Below are 21820 nucleotides of genomic sequence, written 5' to 3'. Positions count from 1 at the left end.
TATCAAAAACTAACCTCATAATTGGTGCTGTCAATCGATTAAATTTTTAATCGCGATTAATCGCATGATTGTCCATCGTTAATGGGGATTAATCGCAAATTATCACACATTTTTTATCTGTTCAAAACAGTGGCGTAAATATCGACGGTGCAACGGGGCCCAAAAATCACCTTCCTACATCGTGTCCACACTGAATGCGTTATATGCACTTCTGTTACAGCATGAAAACAAACCACGAAGGCTACCTATCAGCTGTGAGACTGGAGACGTAACCACTTATCTTCCTTCGTTTGTTCTTTTTAAACAGAAAGCACACATTTAATATTGTGATATTTACTGGAAATGACATACGATATAGCCAACAGCAGTAGGAAACAGTTTCAGTTCTCTGGTGATCTCCCTCCAGCCAGCTGCCTCCTTATTAAGGTTTTTGTAGTGAAATGAGGAGCTATCGTATAGATAACTTTAACTTCACCAATCAGCCGCTCCTGGTCCATTGAGGCAATTTTAAGGTGATTTTAAGGCGAGCGACAGGAATAAATAGAAACAGCTGGGCGTCTGACAAAAGTTTAACTCAAAACGGTGTGCCACGTCGCGCTGCGTTGCTCAAGGCCAGGACATTCCAATAATAAAGGACATGGTTCTTAAGCAGTTTTGTTAATGACTTTGCAAAGCACAAAACCTGTAGGATAAACTTCTAATGGGTGAGTACTGGTTTCTTTTTGTTATTATGGAGTGGGATCAGGGATTTAAATCAATAGCACTGTCATTGTTACTTCTCATATGTTGGAAAATGCGCACCTACTGTAATCGGTCTCTGTAAGAACATTTCGTCGCTGAGTTCAGGGCAGGCTGTTAAATTAATGTTGATAGATTTGGGCTTCGGCTGCTGTCCGTGGTGCTGATCTCAGGCTGGTTTGCAGGAAGGGAGTTGCATGGTGAGCTTCTCCATGGTGGCATACTGTAGCAATTGTCTGCTTTGCATTTGCATTTGCATTTGCGCTTGTGTTTGGGGTAACGGCCCAAGAAAAAAATTTGCATCGGTGCCTATCACAATTATGTTACGCTGCTGGTTCAAAATGTACCTTAAAGGGAGATCTGTCAAGTATTTAATACTCTTATCAACATGGGAGTGGGCAAATATGCTGCTTTATGCAAATGTATGTATATATTTATTATTGGAAATCAATTAACAACACAAAACAATGACAAACATCGTCCAGAAACCCTCACAGGTACTGCATTTAGCATAAAATATGTGCTCAAATCATAACATGGCAAACTCAAGCCCTACAGGTAACAACAGCTGTCAGTGTGTCAGTGTGCTGACTTGACTATGACTTGCCCCAAACTGCATGTGATTATCATAAATTGGGCATGTCTGTAAAGGGGAGACTCGTGGGTACCCGTAGAACCCATTTTCATTCACATATCTTGAGGTCAGAGGTCAAGGGACCCTTCGAAAATGGCCATGTCAGTTTTTCCTCGCTAAATTTAGCGCAAGTGTGGAGCATTATTTAGCCTCCTTTGTGAATGGCTCGTATGACATGGTTGGTACCAATGGATTCCTTAGGTTTTCTAGTTTCATATGATGCCAGTATCTTCACTCTATAGCTTTCAGAGTTGTGTTAATGCGTTAAAGAAATTAGTGGCGTTAAAACAAATTTGCGTTAACTTGTTATTATCACGTTAACTTTGACAGACCGAGTCATAATATAACTAATCTGAACCCAATTTCAAGCTAGAGACATGATGAGCAGACATGGCCTAGCACTGCTTTACTGGAGAGTGTGTTTCTATATTGGGGAGTGACACAGAGATGGGTGTCTCTCGCTGGGTCCTGCACACAGTGAAGCTCAGTGGGAGGAGAGGGTTGTGGGCTACAGCTGTGGCCTCTATCTCTAGATTCAGGGCAAATCACAAGGACTAATGCAAACAGACATAAGAGATGTGCACGTATGCACGCACACGCACAGACATTAGCATATTTTTACGAACGCACAGACACCACTAAACACAGAGACACACACACCACACACAGTGAAGATCCACTTCAAAGGCTTAAAGATCCTGACATTATCTATTACACTGAAGGCACCGCACGCTGTAAAACTTAAACCTCAGCTGTTCTTTGATATCAGACGATCACATCAAATCAGAACAGTCTCTCTAATTAGTATAGGCTATGGCAAACACCATAGATAACATTAATGAGCATTCATATTTGAAGTTCAGAGCAGAAGTCGGTCTTTCATGCTTTTGCACAACAAAAACTGAGATTGACAAGACGAAGTTAAATGAAGGGGGAAGAGGAGGTTTGATGTTTGTTTTTTTTATCTTGAGTAAACTTTGGTAAGACCTGGAAGCTTTAATGAAAGCTCTCAAATCTTATTCCTAAACTTCAGCTCAGTGACGTCCTGTGCTGTCTGCGAGTCGCCGCATTGCATGTGTATGAGCTATGAGCAGTCACCCACAGCATGAACAACCACAGCACAGCTATAAATCCCACCAGGATAAGCCTTAAACCTCACCCACTTCAAAATGCCCTTGGCCTGAAACACAATAGCTGGTTCAGTCTAACACATCCACACGGCCTTGACCCCCACACCCCCCTCCTCCGACAGAGGAAGCAGCGGCAGCAGCAGCAGCGCAATGAGACTTCCTGCTGAGAAAGGAGAAGGTGAAAAGTCACTTCCTGTTGAGATGTGACGGGTGATCGTGTGATGGGGGAAGAGAGGACTGGGGTCCCCTCTGGATGCCAAGTGGGTCAACCCCGGCATTCATGTCTCACAATCCCCACATGACGTCACAGTAATACCCTAATGGCCGTCTGTCGACCTATCAACGACACGAGGATGAGCCGTTGCCATGACGATGCTCATAAAGCCAGCAGGATGGGCGGAGATGGTACGTATAGACGGTTTTATATCACACAGAGCTCTGACATTTAGGAGATGTGAACTACAGCCCTGAAATGTTGCCCAAAGTCACGTGGATATATAAACGTGACTCCCGTGTGCAACACACTTTCTAAAGCAACATGGAGGTGGACATCGCCATCTTGAGAGCCACATCGCCAGCATGGCTAAAAATCACTTCATGCGCCATGCTGCTAGTTTACATGCACTGATCCAGAGTATGTGGTCTTGCAGTATTATTGTTGTGGACTGTGATTGATGGTATTTGGTTCAGTATCCTTTATGATATCATGTCAAACCTATACAAATCTTCTCCTCAGTTTCTATGAAACTCACTCCCTGTAAATGCTTTATCAAATTCTAATGTTTCTTTCAAATAAAGCAAACGGTAAATGGACTTGCATTTATATAGCGCTTTTCTAATCTTCAGACCACTCAGAGCGCTTTACACTACATGTCAGCATTCACCCATTCACACACACTTTGCCCATCAGGATCTAATCTAAATACTCATTCACACACAATGAATGTGAAAGTGTCTTAAGTGTCTTGCCCGGAGCAGCCGGGGATCAAACCACCGACCTGCTCTACCCTCTGAGCCACAGCCGCTCTGAATGCACTTGATTGTTAAATCTGACTTGTAGAACCATTCTTTGGCCGTCCTCGACCAAAGAAATTCGTAGTCGACTCAACACTCATTAGATTTTGTCGCCTAATCGTTTATTTGATGTAATCGACAGATCTGTAAAACTGTTTCTCCATAAAAGAATTACACAAAAGCACCACTTTAAATCTTGTGTTTACCAGAGATGTGCTCATACGTTTCTTGGAAATAAGTCATTCAGCATGAAAAAAGCATAAAAAATGACTAATCAGCAAAAAAAATCTTAGTCGACTAAGACCAAAACGACTGACTAGTAATTAGGGGGCAGCCCTAATGAGTGGGAAACATATAAAAAAAAAATTCTCTCTCTCTCCATTTATATTCTTTGCATGGTGTCTCAAAATCCTACTTTTAACTCACAAAGAACCAGAACAAAGTACATTTACATGAGTCCTGTTACCTTTTTTTTTCATGGTATAGTACCGGTGGAATTGTGAATTAGAAACACTGCCCCAGGGCTGAGATTTTACGCAACTCAGCCATTTCGAATGTTATCAACAGATGGAGTGGGTGTTATCAGCGGTTATCACTACCATTCGAATGCTTCAGACAACTTTAGGTTTTGGCAACAAAACGACTTGGTTAGGTTTAGGAAAAGATTGTGGTTTGGTTTAAAATAAGTATGCTTGTTACGTAAGGTAAAACAAGTCAACGTTGACGTTTGATTTCACACAGGACACAAACAGCGGTTTCCCAGGTGAAAGTCCTGTGTTTATTTGACCCCAGACGCAGATTTGTTTCTTACCCTTACCCTAACCCTAACCGAAGAAGAATATCATGTTCAGCCAATCAGAGGCAGAGTAGGGCAGATCATGCCTTCACCATCCTAGGAAAAACAAATTTGTGCCCCCCGACCACCATTACATGCAGACTTTTGTTGCTCTTTATAATATGTAACTTGAGATCCTCCTTTGCTCCTGTCCTAACTACTATGGCCACTAGAGGTTGGCGTCATCTTCTTGTATTCATATTAACGATCAACCATGTGAATAAATGATAATGGCTTTCTGAACCTACTAGTAGGTGTAGCAGGCCCCTTTTAACCCATATCTATGCTGATAACTGCTGATAACGCCCACTCAATTGGCTGATAATATGATAACATGGTGGTTTTGAACTCAAATTTAGTTAATGTATAGTATATAACAGCTGTAAACAATGATTACAGATCTATTGTTCTGTTGTGCTGTTCCAAGGTGTGATTTATAAATTAGAGGCTGTTCCACTACATTAAAAGTCTGCTTAATCAACCAGCTCCTGCGGGGTTTCCTTCCCACTGAGGTTTGAATATCCCCACTGAGACTCATTACCCTTTTAAACTGCACTGAAGCAGGTAATGTGGATTTTCTTTGCTGATAGGACTTCTGAGTCAGAGAGGATGTTGACCTTGACATAGTAACACGGAGTGACATTCATTTTTTTTTTTCTTCACACGTTCTATTCACAGTGTGAGTGGGCTGTGTGTTTTCATCCAGGTATATTAGAACATATCCATTTAACAAATGTTTCCTCGGCTGTGACTCATGTGGAAATACACAGATTTCAGAGGTAACGGCACATCTCATCTCTGGGAAACCAATTTTTTTCAGGCATCATAAATAACAAAGGGTAGACAAATATAAATGTTTGGGTACAGCAAATTAAAGGCAGCGGTAAATGGGATGAAGTAGTTCATTATTCTTCAGAAAGGATACCCAGTTCACGTTCCATGTGTAGGACAGTAAGAGCACTTCTACGCTGTCCTAGTCAGACGAAAAAGTGTTTCAACGCCTGCCTCTTACTGTCTGCACACATAAGAGGCTTTTTAATAGCACAGGATGGGCACTTCATAATGCAAGCGCATAAAGAGAAAAGAGAGGAGGGAAGGAATGGAGAGACAAAAGAAGTTATACACTGTGATTCAGGGAAATTGCCACACTCTCCCTCTCTTTGTGTGCAGACAGCAAGGAGAGAGTAATGCATCAATCACAGCTGTCCTCTGCAGCTCTGCTCTCCTCATTCACAGCGCGCGTTCAGCTTTGATCACAGTGTTTCAATATTGCAGTTGTATCCTTTCTGTCTTTCCACTGCGAAGCTATCATTGATCTGATTATCCACTGGCAAACGCTACTGTACGTTTCTCACTTTGACCTAAAAAGGAAAGCACGGATTAATCCGCCGCACACTTCTGTACGTTACTGTACAAATAACAACCTCCTGATCCATTTCTAACACCTCTAGCATGGCCTATTGTGAGTGCGATGTCAGCTACACCCTCTCATCCACCCAAGGGAGACTCCCATAAGGGGGCTTTATGGGAAGGATTGAGAGGGGTCTCCGGATTGGAGCTTCCTGTTATCTCCTAAACACAGCAACACGGCTGGCAGGAACCCCCGTTTCTGCAGAAAACTGGCAATACGTGTGAGCATGTGTGGGTCTGCTGCGTTGTACATGTGTGTGAATGTCAAGAACGAAATTTACATGCAAATGCATGTCTCAGAGTGTATGTTTACGTGTGATATTGGAGGTGTGGATGCAAATATTTGGGAGAAACTACAAAGACAGAGTGTTGTGTGTATAGGTATGTGAAGGAATGAAAGGACAGGGGGATGAATGCTGTTTCACATTTCCATTGAAATAACAGAACGAAGAAGATGTCATGTATAAGCTCTCCCAAGCCACTTTTAAAGAGGAAGATCCACATTTTTATGGCTGGGATTTGTACTACTTGTGCTCACTGATATTTAGCAAGACGCTAACAACATTCACTCCTTCCACAACAAACACAATCCCGCAGAGACGATGTTCAATGATCTGTGAAATATTACAATCACGTTTCCCCCTATTTTCTCATTGTAATTACAGCGTTGCAATGTTCAATTACACCAAACCAGGACTATAAATCTCCATCTTCTCAAGCCATTTCTGTGTATAATTGAGTCCTATAAATCTTATTTTCTTGAAATAAGTGAAAAATAGAAGAAAATATTGCAACCTTTTTCCTAAACTGTACAAAACAACTTGTTTCAAGGATTTTGTAGATATGAGTGTCTGAAAAAGGCAGGTTGGCAGAAGAATAAAAACAATTTTAACTTGATAAGAAAATCCTTGAAACATTTGCAAAGCTGAAATATCCTTTCTGCACTGGCAGATCTTTTAATTTATTTAAGAAATACTTATTTAAGACATAAAATAAGACTTGCACCCTCTTGGTAGATTAGTCGACTAATCGATCGTTTTGGTCTTAGTCTGCTAAGATTTCTTTTGTCGATTAGTCATTTCTTTATGCTTTTTCATGCTGAATGAATGACTTATTTCCAAGAAACTTGTAAGCACATCTCTGGTAAACTCAACAGTTAAAGTGGTGCTTTTGTTTGACTCCTGTGGAGAAACTCAGTTTTACAGATCTGTCGGTTAAATCGACTAATCGATTAATCGACATAAGAAAAAAAGAGTGTTAGTTGACTAAGGGTAAATGTTCACAAGCCAACATTTAGTCTGTTTAAATCGAACTCTGGTTTGGTTCGTTTGAGCAGTTGTGAATGCAGTAATCGTACTCTGGTGCGGACCAAACAACAGGTCTGAGATAATTTGCGAGAGGTGGTCTCAGACCCTTTCCAAGTGAACAAAAATGTAGACTGCCTGCACAGGCATCTGTTGAGATGGACACAGATAAACGACAGGTTAACATGAGTGGGAGAGGACTTATGTGGACAGAAGTCCGATGTTTGCTTGACATCTGGGCCGAAGAGAACACATAGAATATGCTAAATAAAGTCTACAAAATGAGTGACGGTTATAAAGTCATTCAAGATAAACTGGAGGAGAAAGGGATTCATGGGCACAGTATCAGTGCCGTGTCAAATCGAAAACACTTTGACGGCAATATATGGCTTGTGAAAGCCTCGACTTTCTTTGGTCAAGGACAGCCCTACTTTAAAGCTGCATAAATCAATCATCTTTTAACAAAAGATCAAATTGGCTGCTTGTAGTGTCAAACTTAGAGATAATTATAACCCACCTCTGCAGTCCTCAATTCTAAAGAACGTTTTAGCCACTTTCTTGTCATTATTTTGGTTTTACATCCTGAAAATGTACTGCTCTCATTTACTGTTTCCACTGCGGGGAGCTCTTTTCAGTGAAAAAGCTCTGATAAACCCACTGAATGCTACCTTCCCAGCACTTAACAGTCAAAGTTAGCGACTAGCTGGTTAACATAGTGGAGTTTTCAGCTGCTTAAGAGTCCGATATTTCCCTCAGGAGTTGGTGGAGACCAAAACAGAGGGACAGTGAATATTAGACTTATATTTACCAGGCGGTCAGAAACTCCAGATGATGCTCATGTTGTTCTGTGTCTGCTAGTTGTGTAAATAGGAAACTGTTTGGTAACACACTCACCATATCAAATATATAAGGTGACAATATGTTAAGGATGTGAATGCACTATAAAACTCCAGTACACTTCTTCCTAACATCTCACAATCTTATCCGCAGTGATGCTTGAAAAGCCACAGCGCCCGTTTCCAGGTGTATTGGGAGCCGGTCGGTCCTGCTGGAGTTTTAAATGCAAGCACAGAAACTGCTGGAAAAACTCTCTGGAAACTCTCACATCCTCATTCATTATTGATAGCGCCTTAAGCCTTCCTTGTGCCGGGGATGACAAACTAAAACCAGAAGTGGCAACTCCGTAGCATAATACTGACGGAAGGGTTGTGTCTGAAATGTGAATTTCACTAGCTTGTCCTGCAGTGAGTCATCCTTTGATGTCCCATCAGTGTGTTTGCAGGGAATAGCAATTAGCTGCTAATAAATGGAGACAGCGGTGAACCCTGTCCCCGACGGTTAGTGAGGAGCAGGGAGTTAAAGGTTCGGGGTCCGAGGCTACGGCTCCGTGCGTGCGTGAGTGTCTGAAAGTTAAAATTGAGTACACAGTCTGTTTAATTAATTTAAAAGCAACATTACCAGTTGAACGCTGAGGTCAGGCAAGGGACTTACATTGGCAGCTCATTTCTCAGAAGCCTCGATCTGAGTGGGAGGAGGTTTCCTGAAAGAGATACGGGGAAAACTGTCAGCTGTGTGATACGAACCCGTACAAACCGCAACATGCTTTATTTGTTATCCGACAAGACAACCTGAGCATCTTTTGCCACACACACACAAACAGAGACACACAGAGCTTTGCCATGCAGCATTGCGAATCGGGGTTAAAACGATCTGATCGAGAACCAGTGCCTGAGGGCAACTTGTGTTCAGGCTCAGGCCAGCAAAGTATCAGCAAGCAGCTCTACCTTGTTGTCTACTTTACTCCTCTCTGCCCTACTTTCTCTCTCTCTTCTTCCTCTTCCACACCTCGGAGGGTAGCACAAAGGCACCGACTCGCTTTAGCACACTTCAATCACGGCAGTCTCCCACTCATCCATATTCCAGTCGCTTTTAGAAACACCTGCAGTGTTACAGAAGCTACGACAATGCCGGATCAGGGCTCTTCTCCGCAAACAGTCGAGCACTCACCATGTGTCCTGTCTGATAACACTACGCCGAAGGGTTAAATCAGTGCACGGACACAAGATTGTGTGTGTGTGTGTGTGTGTGTGTCGATGTGACATCTACAGTATTTGTGTGTATGTGAGTGCATGCTTGAGTTTATTATAAGTATTTCTTGATGCCTGTGTTAAGTGTACATCACTCACAACCCTGTCAAACAAACACATGTGTCTATTTTCTTTTTATAATTTCCACCCTCAGAGAAGGACTTCAAGACTACAAAAGGGCCATCCTTTGACAAGTGCTATCTTAAATCCGTGGGAGAAAGGCCGAGGTTATACATCAAACTGCATGCCAGCGCTCTTTTTGTTGCATTATGGATTCTCTTCCTTGAAGATTCAGTAAGAAGACGCCTTTGTTCATCGGTCTCACAAGCACTCAAACATACAGTGTGTAAAAAGGTATAACCTTGATGTTAATATTCATGTTTCATGCCACTGTTTTAGTCCTTTACACATATCCAACTCACGGCGTGAACACTGTTGGGTATTCTCTTTGATATTTTGGCCATTCATCTGTTGGTTGTCTTTGATGGTGGCAAACATACAAAGATACTCAAAAGAGTAGATGGCACATAAGCAACACACGGCATATTCAATGCAAAAGAACGCTAACAGTACCTTTGTAGAAAGCTGTTCCTGTTTTGTGAATGACACAACGGTAAATATCCATGAGGTATGGGGTGTTTCTCATTCTTTACATCTTTATCAGTCCATGTTGAGGAGACACAGCCTCAACTCTCTGCAGATGTTCCATCACTATTCATAGTACGGTAATTATACCGCACCTTTCAATGTTAGTAGGACAAAATACTCAACGAGATTCAGCGTGTTGCTTCAAAATGTGGATGGCAGGAGTCGGATATCAAAACACCAAAGTCAGGCGTTGCCGTGATTAGCGTGAGGTTGTGCGGCGGTGTGGGAGTGTCACTTAATGGCCAATTAACAACAAGCGACTGCACGACGATTCATGTCCTTGTTCCCCCATGGCTGGGTTGTACAGCTCTAGATTGCTGGTTATGTAATTGGCCACCGCAGCGTGACGTCAAGTGGCGTTTCTCCAAAAGTTGATTCTGTTTCAACTTTTCGCTTTTTCGGCACCCAAAAAGAAAGGGAGGACCGGCGTTTTTGAAGCAAAGCCTGATTTGGTGTGAATGCAACGTAATGGACGACCTACAGCCGTCCAATCAAATCTTTTTTGGGATGAGTATGAAAACACATTATTGAAATACGCTGAATATTTGGTTAAAATGTCAGTAAAACAAAGCTGCTTGTGTTTGAAAATTGCTCCCCACATTCCATCAAGTGCTTCAACTTAAACCACTAATCAAGTTGTTTCTCCGTCTTTCGAAATCACCCATATGAGCGTTATTCGATCTGGCGCTCCACATCGTCAGGATGACTACTTTTGCCAGTTACTTCTAAAAATGTTACAAATAACCGTCAGAAAAATGATCCATATTACCTTTTTTTTGATCTGCTACCTCTATGGTTAATGTTTGGTTAGGTTTAGGCCACTAAACTTTGTAAGTTAAGGGAAAGAACACAATCAACCAGAAGTTGGCATCTGGTAGGAGAGACAGGATGCAAACAGGCTTCAAACATCTGGATGCACATTTCTCCATGATGAACTGAGCCAGCTACATTGCTGTAACCCAAAAGTGTTGTCTTTTCTATGTCCTTGACTGTCCATCCCAGATACCAGGTTGTGAATTTTGCTGATGGTTATGATAAGAAGAGCAACCATTAAGGAAAAAGAAACTAGAATTACTGCCGCAAACCAGTCAAGTTCCAGTTTACATCCATGTCTGTCCAAAATGTCATCACTTCATCATTTTATCCTGTTAGACATTTGTATGAAATTGTCATAATCAGCATTTGAATTCTTGAGTTATGGCCAAAAACGTGTTTCGTGAGGTCACAATGACCTTGTCCTTTGACCATCAAAAGCTAATCAGAACATTCTTGAGTCCAAGTTTGAGCCAAATTTGAAGAAATTCACTCCAGGCGTTCCTGAGATAACGCATTCACGAGAATGGACAGGACATATGTACGGACAGACGGACAGACAACCCTAAAACATAATGCTGTCGACAGCGCAGAGGCATAAAAATGAAAGTCAAAATTAAAAACTAAGTCTGACCAGACTGACTAAGAAATTGGCAAATATAAATGCCGGATGACCCTAAAATGAAACCAGGAGGCAGTGATGGCTTCAAAAATGTTAAGCTGTCCCTCTGGTTGGCTTTAATAACATGATACTGCAGGATGAACCGGCTGCCCTTCAGCCAGCTTTAGAGCTGGAGACAGTACAACATGTCATGTTCCTCAGCCAGAGACCATTCAGAGTGGCCTGGACGCACCACTCTGCTGCCCCGAACATCCAGAGCCACTGTTGAATGTGTAAAAGCAGTTTCACCATTGTGGTTAGCTTTGATTTTCGGGACAGAATCAACAAACACAAAACTCAAAAGTGCTGTGACCTTTTGTACTAAAATGTTGAGAAAAACTGCACGCACGCACGCACACACACACACACACACACACACACCTCTCTACAGTGTTAAAGGTCATCTTATATCGGCTTCAAGAAGAAGAATGACATGAACAAGAACACAATCCAACATCACCTGTTAGTTATTATCAATATGAATCACAATAATTGTACACAGAGCATAAAAAGTGTTTTTAAAGGAAGTAAGACTGCAAGTGTATAAGATAAAAATAGTGAATGGTAAAGCTGATTCTCCCTGCCCTTTTCCACGAACAGCCGAAGCATCAGGAGGCCATTAGGATTCCTTACACTTCCTGGGAGGGCAGAAACTCGTGAATTTTTAAGCTCATTCACAAAGCACAGATGGAGTTGAATCGAAGACAAATGAAGGGCACTTTATGGAGTTTTGGGGATTGAATTGGGAAAGGGATTCACGCCAAACGCCTCTTCTCCCGCTTCATCGCCCACTGCAGATTCGAAGGACTCATGTCAAACTGCACTTCACGGCACCGGGGTTTGTTGGGGGCAGAGTGAGATAAATTAGAAATGAGATTGGGAAACAGATTGAAGCATCAGGCCAGAGGGATCTGCTGATTTGGGCTCTTCATTTAGGGAATGCATTATAAATGTCTATTCACTAGCTGTGGAAAATCTCTCTCACTGATGGAAATTGGCCTCAATTGAGAAACAATTACATTAGATCCGATGTTTCGGATTTTGCCGCTAAATAGAGTGCATTGATGATTGAGGATTACTTTTCACCGCAGCAGATGCTTCGCAGCGGGGCAACAGTAGTTTAGAATTAAAAAAAACATTTATTCCGCAAACAGATATATTTCAATGAAGGAACTTCAATAAAAGATGCACGTCATGGGAATCCAAATTTCCACATTGCTCAGCTGCTGATTATGAAAACAGCAGGCCTCCCACACCTTACCGAACTTTCTACACACGTCAACCTACTCCTACTCATTCTGGTGTCATTTAAAGGACAGAAATCCTATTTACTCCAAGATGTGACGTGATAAAATAAAACAGGAAGTGGGTCTAAACATGATAACAGTCTCTGTGGTGCCCTCAGAGAGTACTAATGTATTATGTATTACTTATTGAGAGCTCTTTGAGGTCATTGTGGTCCGTCCAGGGACACTGTGATGCTGGTTAAGGAGATGCCGCAGGGAGTTCGGTTCAGTTCAGTACAGCGGTTTAAGAATATCTCATAGCGTTGATTTGTTATATTAGAGTACGAATGTTACCAGAGGAATGCTGTAGACATTTTACATTTACTACACTCCATGTACTTAATGCAGTCCATTTGACTTTTTGCAATAGATTGTACCTGTGAGAGTGATTTTAATGCAGCATACTCAAGTACATTTTGGTTTGGTCCTGTACTTTAGTCCAGACTGAAATATCTCACAGCAGACATGGCCTTTTCTAATCTGCAGACTTTATTATAGATTTTAATACCCTGCAGCATGCTCTATTGAATCTGAAATTGCTTTTAAACTCAACCAAAGCTAAAACTATGATTTTCCATTCAGGGCGAATAAAGGTTCCAACCCTTTCTATTAATACTCTTGATTGTGTCTCTTTTCAGTCCATTGACAATTAGAAATACTTGAGAATTTGGATGGCCAAAAGTCTATAAATTTGAAACACCATATTGATCATCTCGCAAAGAAATTAAAATTCACACTGTGTTTTCTGTACCGGCTGAAGTCCTGTTTTTCCATGGCATCAAGAAAACACTTAGTTGCTGGCCTTTTCCTGACTCAGATTGATTTTTGGTGAAACTATTTACAGGTTTGACTCACCGTCCACCTCGTCCAAACCTGACCCCCTGTATCACTCAGCCCTGAGGTATGTCACTGATTCTGGCTTCAGGACCCATCATCGTACCTTATACAACATCGTAGGATGGTCATCCCTCACTCTGCGGAGGTTACAACATTGGTACATTTTAGTCTATAAGATCATCTCTGGCAAATTTTCTTCTTACTTAAAGTTGCAGTAGGCATTACATCTTTGGCATCATTGGGCAAAAATTCCATAATAACCTTTCAGCATATTGTAATTCAAGTGTTCTGAGAGAAAAATAGGCTTCTGCACCTCCTCATGGCGCTGTTTTCAGACTTTGACCAATCACAGGTCATCTCATTGAGGGAGCGTTCCTATTGGCTGTGCGCCGGTCATGTGACTGGAACTTGGTGTACCTTCACAAGATTTCTCAATGGCGGCGGCGTCACAAACTTTCTCATTTTACAGCTAAACAGTACACTACAAGATGATTCTGAAAACATTTGAGGCGAGAAATAGGCATTAACGTAACTTAATATTGATTCATATTTGATCAGCGCTGCTTGGTTTGACCGTTTGGTTGGAGTTTGTGAGTGATTGACAGTCAGCTCTCATAGACAGCAGCTGGATCAGATCAGCTCTTACTGCTTGTTTTCCTCCAGTCTGTGAAATCTTGCAGATGCCGTTAGGAGCACCGGAGGACACAGAGGCAAATTATTTTTTTCAGGTTACCCGTTTCATGCACTACTGTCATGATATAGCGACCGTTTTATAAAAATAACTTTTTTTAACCATATTTGCTCCAGTCTCGCCTACTTCAGCTTTAAGCCAGAAGTTTATATTTCTCCAAAACGGGGAATTCCTTCACTGCAACAGCCCTAATTGTCAGTCTAACAGTCTGAAGGATGATCCGAGTTTCTCTCAGTCCCTTGTCTTTTGAAAACTCGGTCTGTAGTTGATTAGTTACTAAACTGTGAACCAACCACGTTATCAGTGTTGTTGATCAAAACGCACACATGGTCGCGGGTGGAGGCACACGGTCCTTACATATATGTCCACCTACAGTACACCACTCCAACCTGCATTGCTTTAGTTGGCAGTTTTTGGGTATTCTGCATAAAAGCTACAATACTTATGTGAGATACAACTAGAAATCATTACAATACCACCTATCTATTCTGGACTAATTCCAAACTGCAGGGATGAAAGCCAAAGTTGTGGAAGTAATCGGCTCTAAATCAAACAAATCCTCATTGTCACTTTTCAACCATGAAATCCAATTACTGCAGGACCCGTCGGTCACTATGTCGAGGTGCATTATCAAGCAAACATCGATTATTATTCAAAGGATCTAACTGCAGTATGTAAATTGTGCACGCAGTTATATAAATGTTGAAGAAACCGCATTGAGCTGAGGAGGTAAAGGCTGGTGAAAAGGCCAACACACCCGAGAGTCCTTTAGAAAATCTGTTGGGCCATTTGATGAAGATGAGGACGAGAACTTCTCCCTCTTATACAATTTGTAGTATTCAGTGAGCAGATGGGAGGCGACTTGAGTGTGACTGAAGATGAATCCCACAAGAGAGGCAGTGTGACAACGCTTCTGGAAAGAATCACACTCATTCCAAAAATCTCTGCATGTTATAATTATGCTAATGACTCAGTAGCTGGCAGCGGATGTGGCAACTGGATTAAATGTGGTCACTGCAATAATGGAAGTTGCGAGTATGTGTGTGTGTGAGATAGAGGGAGAAGTGAGAGTGTATATGCCAACAAAAAATATGTCAACATTATGTTCATTTATTAATGTTGATCTTAAAAGAAAATCCTTTTGAATCCCTGTGATCATCAAAGAAAGACAATTGTTAACATAAATTTGCAACCCGCTGAGGCAGCTTAAAAAAACATTTGTAATTTCACGAAGATCTGAGTTTGCTGCTGACATCCGGGAAAGCTATTCACAACAATGTTTGTCTCTTTCCTTGAAAGCATTTTGCATTTTGAGTGAACAGGTGCTGTATTGTTCACAGTGATTTTTAAGTGGTATTGTCTTTCTTTTCTCCGGCTCTTCATGATATTATATTCTGAGGAATGCAGTCTGGAATTCCTATTGACAAGATAAATCTCATGAATCAAATAGATAAACACTCTCTTTCACTCTTTGGGCCTTATCGCGCAAGTGCAACAAGTGCAACAAGTGCAACAAGTGCAACAAGTGCAACAAGTGCAAAGCGATAGGTCTTGGGTGCACTAACTGTGCGGGCATCTCCAAGCTCACCTGCTATTTTGGTTCATGTATTGAACGGAGGGTGGGGGAGAATATAGTAGGATTCATAGTATCGCTACCCGGAGGAGCTGTATGTGAGAATGCACATGTCCGAATCAGTTGAACCGGACATTAAACAGACTTTATACCAGCCAGCTCCCCAGCAAAAATCCTGTGTAATCTCCAAATGAGCCCATCTGTGAGTAGTCATTGTCGGGAGAATTCATAGTGAGTGAGTGGGTGTGTTGATGACGTTTCCATGCGGCTGGTGCAAAACCGGAAGAAAACAAACATTCAAGGGTGAGGAAGAAGAAGGGTCATTTACACGAAGACGGCAACAAAAACGTCAGGAACTTCTGTCTGTAAGGGCTGACAGGACTTGGTTGCTTACGACCAAATTATGAACAAACTAAATGGCCGCATTGTAATCCGTGGTCATGTAGTCGAGGTTGTGTAGTCGAGGTTGTGTAGTCGCGGTCGTGTAGTCGCGGTCGTGTAGTCGCGGTCATGTAGTCGCCGCCATGAAGCGCCGCCCCTCGCTTAAACCGAATGGAGTATTTCCAGTAGGTGCAATGCGTCTGACACGGACATGTGTGAAAGGGAACCTAAAGAAACTCCTGGACATTTTCCGGAGTTTATAAATGGCTATAGTGACGCATGACGACAATAGCTCAGCAAATGGAAAAACACTTCTTCAGGAACACACAACATCACCAATCTGCAGATAATGTGTGTGTCTTTTTAAATTTGTATGGTCATGATAGAAACAAGTAATAATTTTTTTTCGATGAAGCCGTTCACATCAATCCAAATATTTCAGCTTTAATTCTGTATCTCACATCGTAAATGGTTACATAATATATCGTAGAATGTGACACAACAGCGTTTGCATCGATATGCAATTCAAGAATAAAACATAAAACGCCACTTCAGCTTTTGCTGCTGTAAACTGATGTCTCCCGCATAAACAACAGAATACTGAGTTATAACACAGCAGTCTGATGTGTATAGAGGTGCGTAGAGTTATTTTATATCAGCCTGGTGTCATTTGAATGTGATTTAATCGAGATAAACACAGTGAACGGCCGTGCGTAATGGCACTGCACTATGGCGTGGCACTTCTCAAATCCGAGGCTGCAGATTTGTCAACATATGTGTTGTGCTGTCTTCAGAAGGCTGAAGGGATGTAATGAAGTGAAGCAGAAGGTTTTCATACAGTATAAAACAGCTACCGTAGGAATCACTTCATTTCTGATGATGATTTAAACACAATTTCTGTTGGCAGAAGTTCTGAGACATTTCATGTTTAATCATAGACCGCTTCAACGGAACTGCATTGCTAGGCAACAGCTTGGGTCCATGTTGGTCGGCTTATGTCATCCACATACACTGCAACAAGGAACCTATGAAAGAAGGACGGGTTATTACGTCCTTGTGACACCATTCTAATTTTGCACGTACCAATTTGACAATTTGACTATTAGCGCCACCTCCCGACAATGAGGACAAGAGATCTGTTAGACCTCCTGACTATTATTAAATATCATTAATAGTTTGATAGTTGGTTAGTTATTGATAACAAAGATGCTCTATTAAAATCAAATATATGTAGAATACTACCGTCTTGGCACCGATGTGTATTCAGTGACGTATCGACCCTTCCTTCATTTACAGGTTTCTTGCATTGCAACAGGAAATAAACTGGGACACATTTAGAAAGTTTAAAACTTTGAAATGGTCTATACATTGACAAAACTTTTCAAATATTAGATTGGAACTCTGAGAAAATTAAAGCATAGAATATAAGACCAACTTTCTTGTTAAACAATAATTAAATCATTTTCACTTTAGTCGGGGCAAAATTAAAGAGTTCTCTAACTAGAACACAGATAAATGTGAATGATTTCGGGGCCCTAATGTACTAATGTTCCAATGAAAGCACAGAACTGCTCCGCTCCGCAGCAGATCAGACCATCGTCTGTTTTCATATTCGTTCTTTGAACTTCCTCCGCGCTCTGAGCGAGAGGACAGAGTACAGAGAGAGAGAAAGTGCAGGAAAAACAGCCAGCTCAGGCCGTCCTCAGGGCTGGAAAGTCACACAAGAATAAGTTGAAAATAAAACTGGATGCCAAGTTTCTGCTCTCGCCCATCTTCACAACTTTAATGAGTTTGCACTTTGGTTTCAAAAGTTCCAAATAAACCATTACGTCTGCAGGGATGCAGTGTCGGTGCTAGACAACGATCAATTGGTCTTTCTCTTTATCTTCTCAGACCTTATTAGACCTTGAATCAACCCACACAAGACTAAAAGACTACAAATACAGTAATTAAACAGCACCAGTGTTCATTACTCTCTAGCTTCCCAAAATAACCTTCAAGTTCTCAATAGCATCATCACCCAGATTTATTCCAGACATTAATCACTGACATCCTCTGACCTCATAACTCGTGGTGCTTCAGAAAATAAATACTAATAAAAACAAATAAATAATAAATACATTAGGTAATGCAATTCCAATCACATATAATGCATTTAGACAACAGCACATGTCTTTCATTTTGCTTTTAGACCTCTTGATATATATTTAAATTGTCCAGTTTAAAGGTTTTTCTAATCTGAAACAAGTTCAGAGACCATTTATAAATGGTTATTCTGGGGAACATCAGTTTCTTTTTGTTCCATTTCCTGCAGATGTATCAATGGTACCAGCAGCAGTTTCCTCCAGACAGGATAATAGAATATAGAATATAATTGCTTTAACCTAATGTCAAGTTTGCCCTTGATACGACTCTCCGGTGACCCAGTTCTTGTATTTCAAACCACGCTTGAGCTTTCTGGCAACCAAAGGCCAGAACATAATGGTAGAAAAGTGGTAACTGAAGAGCTAATTTATGTTTGGAGCTGGACAATCTAATTAGTCTCGGAGTCTAATGAATCACGAAATTACTTTTTGAATATTCACAAACCTGCAAGTGGCAGCGTTCTTTAACCTGCAAAATATGTTAATCATGATTCTAACCGGTTTCAATATGATATGGACGGATTAGCCCTGGTGGGAATACTGATATTTTGTACATAATTTGATCGAAACTGATACTAGGTGGTGGTCAATTTGTCATGAGGTTTTGATTTATATTTCTAATCATTTAATATTATGTTGCAGACGCATTTAAGACCACATTGGTGCATTAGTGAAGGATTTTGTTTTTTACCACATCACTTCATTCTTTGGACAATGCACTAAATTCAACTGTTATATTATTATTAAGAGGGGGTGCAATATCCGTCAGATACAAGACAACATAAACTAACTCTTACAGTCTCACAGGGCTTACACAATTTGTCTCCTACAAGCCAAACTTTGTTTTTTCTTTGCCTCTTGTCATTATTGGATGAAGAAGCTTAGATGTGGAGGAACCTCTAGAGAGAACTAGTTGTTGAAAGAGAAGTTGGTTCCTTTTATTTCCTAGAATTAAAAGGTACCACTCAATTAGTCATCCAGATCAATTAGAGAGACCACTTAATTAGAATAAATTAGTTTTAAAACAGTGCTCCCTAGCCCCTCTCAGTCCAATCAATATGCACTTCAACTGTTCTTATTGTTTAGGAGTTGGATTGCTTTTAGAAAACATGTAGAGCTTTGTATACTATAGAAAATGATAAACTACATATGGCTTAGGTGTTTGCTTAACATGCTCTGCAACACACGTATAGACAAACCGGTCGATGTCCTATTCCTCCCCAAGAGACAGGATTGATCACTCTGTGTGTACCTGTCTCTGTGTTTGTGTAGCATGTTGAACGTAATAAATATAAGACATTACATAAATGTTGCAGCATGCCGCCCTCAGCTGTTCCTGATAGAAGCCAGAGACTCCATATATGTTTCAGCCGTGGACGGTCGAGTGGCAGACGGTGTAAATGGAGACTGCTGGTAAAATGCAGGCCGACTGTGAACGCAGCACGCCAGCTCTGCAGGACCTGGCTCAAGAGAGAGATGCACTACCTTCAGCACACACACACACACACGCACGCACGCACACACACACACACACACACACACACACACACACACACACACACAGAGCATACTGTACATACGCGTTTGTGCACATAAGCGCATGCACGGATGCACAAGGGACAGAGAAGGAGGCACTCGAGGCAGACAACACCACTCTCTCTCTCTGCCTGTCTGTCCTTTTCTCTTGGGCTGTAGCTACAGCAGGGCTAAAAAGTGGAGGAGAGAGAAAGTGAAATAAAGCCTTTTTTTGCGTCACCACACACACACACACACACACACACACACACGCACGCACGCACGCACACACGCACATGCACACACACACACACACACACACACACACACACACACACACACACACACACTGACGATAGATCGATGAAGCAGTGAAAGAGGGAGGCAAGGATGGAAATAGTGATTTGAACTACATTAAATAGACCACACAACATTTCTTCAGACTGCTTTTAAGTGTCAGGAACAATTTATCTCTGCTGCCTCTGTGTATGAGCATGACGTGGAATAAGGGATTATTTAGCATCTACTTGACATGATGTGATTGATGGTATTGAAAGCCCACCTTTCTTTCCATTTTGTAACTGTGAAATAAAGTCTGTGGGCAGCAGATAATGCATTTAGTGTATTATCATCCTAGCTTCTTTCTGTGAGTGGATGTGTGTGTGTTGATTTTTGTTTAATCAGGGATTTATTTAAACTGCTGCCAATGTTTAATGAGGATAGCATCCAGTCTGTTATTGATTTACTAATTTAGCCCAACAAACTGCACATTCTCTAGCCTGGGTGTTCTGGCTGAACGGACCGCTGGCCATCTTTCACATATGTGAAAATAGCAGGTTCCAGGTGAATCTCATGTACGAGAGTCATGCCAAGAATCTACAACTGATCCTTGCTTCACTGCCAGAAATGTTGCCATATTACACATTTGTGTATATTACCGGGGGAACAAAACCCCAGCCTTCTTTCCAACTACAGAAAATCATATGTAGAGATTTCACCCACAGGCACAATTCAGTGCAAATATTTCAATGAATGGCATCAGTTTGTATCAACAGATTTCATGTATTAGTTGTAACGATAGTCTACAGTATAGACTGTATATAAGAAGTGTACGTAGTCACCGTGACGTCACCCATTGGTTTGTGGACTGCTGTTTTGAAGCCTCGAGTTCGGCATTTTGGCCGTCGCCATCTTGTTTTTTTGCAACCAGACGTGACACGAGAGGGTGGAGCTAAATACAACCGAACGCTGAAGATGTTAATATTAACTTTAACACACTGTGAAAAAGTTAAAGTTGTAAGACGAAAACACAGACAACTCCTAGACCGGACAACACCGTGGTAGCGACCTGTCAATCACAAGGTAGCCACGCCCTAAAGCATCCCCTGCTTTATGGTCTATTTGACTCTAAATGGGACCATAATTTACTAAATGAACATCATGCTGTATTGAAGAAGACTTGAAACTAGCGATTGAGACCATAAACTCATGTTTACAATGTTTATTGAGGTAATAAATCAAGTGAGAAGTAGGGTCATTTTCTCATAAACTTCCTACAACTTTGCAACCAGAGGAGTCGCCCCCTGCTGGCTGTTAGAAAGAATGCAAGTTTAAGGCACTTCCGCATTGGCTTCACTTCTCAGACCCGGAGGTTGTCCACTTGTCTACAGCCATGCTAGCGGCTCTGTGAGGCTGTACACTGTGCTCACTCACAATGACAATGCCAACATGCTAGCACTAAACACACAGTTCATCTGAGGCTAACGGGACATCAGGTCAACCCCTGTGTGTGTGTGTGTATACTGTGTCTTACTGGAAATATGATTATTTCCGATGATATGATGGGACTATGTACTGTAATAAATGAATCACCACAGAGAGATGTGTCGTGATTAGAATCCCGTCACTGAGCCGTGAAAACAAAGACGCAATATGACACCTCAAATTTTCAATTACGCTGGCAGGTAGCAGCCATTAAACTGCCATTACTGTTATTAAAATCTCTGCCGTCTTTATTGCAGGATGAAGCTCAGGAGACGCTTTCCAAGCCCCAGTGGGAGACATAGATATATATATGTGTAACTGAATAACTTACATTCAATTACAGCCCGTTGAGACC

The 21820-nt window shown here is 41.4% G+C and overlaps 1 protein-coding gene across 7 annotated transcripts in view; it reads right to left on the bottom strand.

Moving 5' to 3' along the window:
- dlgap4b (discs, large (Drosophila) homolog-associated protein 4b) overlaps positions 1 to 21820 on the bottom strand; it is a 136574-nt gene that overhangs the window by 44319 nt on the left and 70435 nt on the right. For 6 of the 7 annotated variants that reach the window (XM_037764354.1, XM_037764325.1, XM_037764324.1 and 3 more), the window contains one exon: positions 8557 to 8605. The exons of the other annotated variant lie outside the window; for it this stretch is intronic. The gene's annotated coding sequence lies outside the window, so the exon portion shown is untranslated. The remainder of the gene's footprint in view (positions 1 to 8556; positions 8606 to 21820) is intronic. 7 annotated transcript variants of the gene reach the window in all.

The sequence above is a fragment of the Sebastes umbrosus genome, chromosome 1, assembly GCF_015220745.1.
Source record: "Sebastes umbrosus isolate fSebUmb1 chromosome 1, fSebUmb1.pri, whole genome shotgun sequence".
Lineage (NCBI taxonomy): Eukaryota > Metazoa > Chordata > Actinopteri > Perciformes > Sebastidae > Sebastes > Sebastes umbrosus.
The sequence above is the reverse complement of the archived record's forward strand: the minus strand, read 5'-3'. Positions and strand labels throughout refer to the sequence as shown.